The following is a 5323-nucleotide window of genomic DNA, read 5'->3' as shown; positions in this document are numbered from 1 at the left end:
CTATATGAAATATTTGATTATTCTTTCATTCTTTCTTGAAATTGATTATTTGCAGATGATGCAGTACATCATTCTGAATTAGTATTCTTGCATATAACGTTTTACTTGTATTAATAGTTAAGTCAGTGACAGATCCAGGAGGTCTGATCTTGGTCTGGCCTGACTCTAGCCCGATCAGCACACTAACTGTAGCTATCGTTACACAAATTAGACCCAGCGCTCCCACTGGGGTTTGCACTGGCTAAATTTGAGTTGATACAGGTGAAGCACCCCCCATTCTCCTCACAGCTGAGCAGTCTCAGTTGCAGGGAGAGAGGGACTGCATGTCGTGCTAGCAAGATCATCATATCTCATTATTGGTCTAATAAACAGTACATTTATTAAATTCAGTTCTCCATATCAATATTTTGCTAAGAGGTACAACAAACACCAACGTGTAAAAAAGATTGTGATATGGTGGTTTGAGTTGAATAATGTTATTTGAAGACGCTTGATGCTAACGTAGACAAATCGCTAGCTAGCTTACTTATCAAAAAATACTGTTTAGAGTTCACTTAAAGTCATAGACTCTTTGGGATCTGACTGATAGACTAAATTGGCTAGCTTGTTGGTGTATTACAGTGTAACGGTGTTGATTTAAGTCAACACATAAATGTTATAGTGCAAACAGTGGTGATTCTAGAGTCTGTGGGGGCCCTAGGCAAACATTCACTGGGGGCCCCTCGAACCGAAGGGACATTTTGAGCTTTTGACGGTGCGCTATGCATGGGGACCCCTTGAGGGGGTTACCCGACATGTCGTTGCAGTAAATTAAAGGGTGTTTCATGTTGTCGTTGCTGTGGACCTTCTTAATCTACCTTCTTTGGGGGCTCCCTTCTGGTCCGGGGCCCCAAGCAGTTGCCTGCCTTGCCTGTTTGTATATCTAAAGATTGCTTTCAACTAGCCAAGAGTGATTAAAGGCAAGGGCAACTAACTTTACCTAACTTGTGTTTATAACAATAATTTTCTGATAGTTACACCAAGAACATTTTATTAAATAGGAAAAAAAAGCTGGATACACTTTTAAGACCAGGGTCTTATTTGTTCTGATAAGAATGTACCTAAACTGTTTATTTCTGTTTCCAACAGGTATCAGTCCAACATTTGCTTCACTGTTCTCAAAAAGACCGCCTCCAAGAACACCTGACAAATGTGATCCACATTTGTCCTTTGATGCTGTTACAGAGTTACAACAGGAGGTCATATTTTTCAAAGATAGGTATGTAAAGGTCCCTGTCAAAGTATGTTGACATCATAAACATAAAGGGTGACAGAGGGACATGTTTTTTACCTGGTACCTTGTATTTTCAGATTTATGTGGCGCAGACATCCTCAGTTTGATGACACAAGAATCACCCTGATTGGCAGTCTTTGGTCAGACAGTGTACCCAACTACTTGGATGCTGTCTATGAGAACATGGAGAGGAGTGTTAATGTGTTTTTCAAAGGTTAAATAAAGTTTCCTGGGCACTTTGATTGACTTTTTTTTAATCAAAAAAACATGTATATCAATGTGTAGTTGATATAAATATACTGTATCTTTCAATGTGACACATCAGTTTTTTGTTTCAGGTCATCAATACTGGATAATGAGGCAATTAAAACTTGAGGGGGGATTCCCAAGAAACATCTCAGACTTGGGCTTCCCCTCCAGAATCAAATCTGTAGATGCCGCTCTTCACTTCCGACTAGGCAGCTACACTATATTCTTCACTGGCCATGAGTGTTGGAGGTATTAGATATCCCACAGTTTCCCAACTATAGCTATAACTATAACTATAGTTTCCCAACTATAATGACTGTGTATACACTTGTTTAAAATCATTTTTTGACTCTTGAATGGTGCAGGGTTATCAGTAATTTGGTTAAAAATGATGTGTGATAACTTTGAAGAAAAGCAGATTCGCAGTCTGCGTGGAAGCAGCTTTTAAGTTATTGGTGACTTTGATCAGACTGAAATCTGTTTTTAGTAAATATTAAGTACAATTTTGCAACCATAAATTGCTTTTGAAAAAAATCACAAGGTCCATGACCAAATAAATGTAATGTGCTTAATGGTTCATTTACCATAATCATAATCCCGCATTTATTTTATGATCCTAATAAAAAACATCATGTTCCATTAGCACTATGACTAACTTTCATATGCAGTAAAACAGATGCCACAGAATTATCTGCTCCCAAATTTAGAAATAATTTTGATGCTGGCTTTTGACTGTAGTCATTGCTTTGATCATTCTGTACTTATCAACATTTTTGATGCCAAAAAGATGTTGGTGATACAAGCTTACAAATGGCTTTCCATCAATTGCTTTGCTATTTCTTACTTGGGTTTTAAGCTAATTAGTCATGGTAAGTTTGCTCATGTCAGACATAGGAGGCACTGTGGTTTACTCTGCACCGTTGTAACCTGCTAGCACTAAAATGTGGAGACAATGCTGTACAACGTCATCTTTGTGAACTTTATATAGGTACAATGAGCAGCAGAAGACGATGGAGGGATTACCGACACTTATAGAGCACCAGTGGCCGGGGATTCCATCTCCCATAGATGCAGCTGTCTTCTTAGAGGGTAGTTACAACACCTTCTTATTCAATCTGTTTCCAATTTAACATGGACAAAATTGGGGAGTTTTCGTCATGTGATACATGATTTACACAAAAAGTATCGAGTCAATAAAGTGAGCAAGATTTTTTGCAAGGAATGGGACTGATAGGCACCTCTGTTTGCAGAAAAAGAAGATATGTTGAAAGTAGTGGATAAAATCTTAGAATTAATTCTGCAAACCAACATGAATATGCTTCTTCTTAGGATGTGTGATTTCTCTTATTTTGTTGAAGTTAACACTGTGACTGCAGACCAAACTCTAAATCTGAAGGAAACAGGCATGAATAATTTTCTCTGATTCAGAGGAGACTAAGTTCCTCCTGTCCGCATTTCTTAAAAAACAATTGGTGTGTGAGTGTATGTTATTATTATTATATGAAAATATTTCACATAACTGTATTAGATTAGATGAAAGCAATAATATTAAGTTTAAAGGTTCAACTTATATTATTGCTTTTAACTAAACCAATACAGTTATGTGATTGGTTTTGATATATTACATTTAATTAAAGTCAACGTTTCAGTGTTTTCAGTGTACATAACTTTATTTGTGGAAACCACAGGCTGATATGCTGCATTCAGAAATATTTGTACAGATGCTGGTGCCATGTACTTCAAGCACTAGGCAAAAAAAATTGACATGTAACAATTTAATTCCCCAACAGGACTTGTGCACTTCTTCAAAGGAAACGTCCACTACAAATTTGACCCGAACTCCAAATATGTGACCACAAGCCCTGCCAAGGACATGCTGGACTGCAAGAAGAATGACGACAAGGAAATACTGAAAAAGAGGAGATGATTGAATTTGTATTTGCTGTGTGTGAAAACACCAGTGTTACAAAACATTTATAATCAGCAATAACCACAATGTACCTAATACCAAATAGGGAAGTGATGGATGATTCAAGGCAGTGGTTAAAAGTATTACAGTACCTCATCGTGTTACACGGGTTAGTAATAATGTAATTTGCATCAAAGTACACTTTTCTTGTGTTGTGTTTGATTTTATTGTTGATATTATTATCGTATTGCTGCAACTGGATGCCTTTGTTTTTACGTTATACTCCATATGTGCTGGATGATACATTTCTTTTAAAGATACACCACAAATCATTAAATGTTTTCTGCGTTTCTACCTTCTGCTTAATTGTGACATGTTTTTTTTGCAACCTTTTAATTCTCTCTAAATGTGACCTCCTATACTGGTGTTGATCAATTTGCCTGAGAAATGTTATGTTTCATCATCAGTCTTTAGAAATGTCTTCAATAACAGTAAATCTTGAAATAATGGTTAGTGTCAACGCTTCATTTTCACAACAAACTTCTCACAGTCTTAGATTTTCTCTGCTGTCATATTCTGACTGTATTGTTTCCTTTTTTTATGCATAGCTGAGCAGTTTCTTCACAGTCNTTTACAGTAGTGTTGAAAGCTAAAAACCACAACATCCTGTTTTTTATGTTTTATTTCAAGATTTACTGTTATTGAAGACATTTCTAAAGACTGATGATGAAACATAAAAAACAGGATGTTGTGGTTTTTAGCTTTCAACACTACTGTAAACTTTGGAAACCAAAACATTGAAATATTATCTCGAACAAAATACAGTTTGATTACATAAGACTCATCGTGTGTTTCTACTTCTTTGGTGCATGTTATTAAAGCACATGTTATTATTTCATATGCACACTCTATCCGATATATAATTATCCTTCTTTACAATTTGTCCACTATACTGTAGAGAAGTACCAGCAATTTTTTAGGCCTCAAAGCAGTGAAATTAGGCCTTTTTTTTTACAATCCAGCTGAACTCACCATACAGGTGTTGGACATCTGTGACGTCGCGGAAGGAGAGCCGAATTTCTTTATTAGGGGCAAAATTGTATGATGGGTACATGATCGCTCCGGGATCATCAGAGTGGGGCAGGCCAAGCGCATGGCCAAATTCATGGACTGCTACAGCAAAAAGGTTGAAACCTGGAGCAGGAACGTCACAACACAAAGGTCGTAAAGTTACACTTAATAGTTATATAAATGTCAGTGAGAGTAAAATGTCCAACCAGTCCTTAAGTCAACCTAATGCACTTTGTGTGAAAGTTCCAACTCTGGTGCTGTACCCGTAGAATTTAGACTCCAGTCTTCCTCTGCATCAAAGTGTACGTCTCCACCAATACCAACCCCAGGCAGGAAGGCATGCGCCAGGATTCCTCCTGTGCCATCAAAAGGTGAGCCATCTTCATGATCTGCAACAAACAATGCAATTAACTGATACACTTAGGTTTCCTTGATGCCATGTCTCTCTTTAAAACTAACTTCCATTGTGGAATGAGATGACGATATAAGCCTCTTTCCTGTTCCGCTTGCGAAATTTCATCGCTGCAGCGTTGGACCAGAGCTTCCACGCCGCCCTGAAGACTTTCTGAACCTTTGAGGTTGAGAAGGGAAGGTTGTAGCCAGCGATCCTGAGGAGAGAAGATATGATTTTACAACTACCTAATTTAATTATTCTTTACTAATCTGCATATTTAGTGCTATTTGTCTTTTTAATTTTGTTCCCATCTGTTACAGGGTTATTCTTTTGTCATGCATGGCTCCATGGATGGCAATGTCCATTTGTTGGTCAACCAGTCCCCACTCTGAAATATCTCAGCAATGCTTGGATGGATTGCTAGTTT

General features: G+C 37.5%; 1 long non-coding RNA gene across 1 annotated transcript; it reads left to right on the top strand.

The window, feature by feature from the left end:
• Window positions 1-1692: 1692 nt before the first annotated feature.
• On the top strand, window positions 1693-3607 carry LOC104941795 (uncharacterized). Its single transcript, XR_797931.1, has 3 exons — window positions 1693-1771; window positions 2511-2611; window positions 3313-3607. It is a non-coding gene; the product is annotated as an uncharacterized lncRNA (long non-coding RNA).
• The last annotated feature ends 1716 nt before the right edge of the window (window positions 3608-5323 follow it).

This window comes from Notothenia coriiceps, unplaced genomic scaffold (genome assembly GCF_000735185.1).
Source record: "Notothenia coriiceps isolate Sejong01 unplaced genomic scaffold, NC01 NC01_scaffold00003902, whole genome shotgun sequence".
Taxonomy (NCBI): domain Eukaryota; kingdom Metazoa; phylum Chordata; class Actinopteri; order Perciformes; family Nototheniidae; genus Notothenia; species Notothenia coriiceps.
The sequence above is the reverse complement of the archived record's forward strand: the minus strand, read 5'-3'. Positions and strand labels throughout refer to the sequence as shown.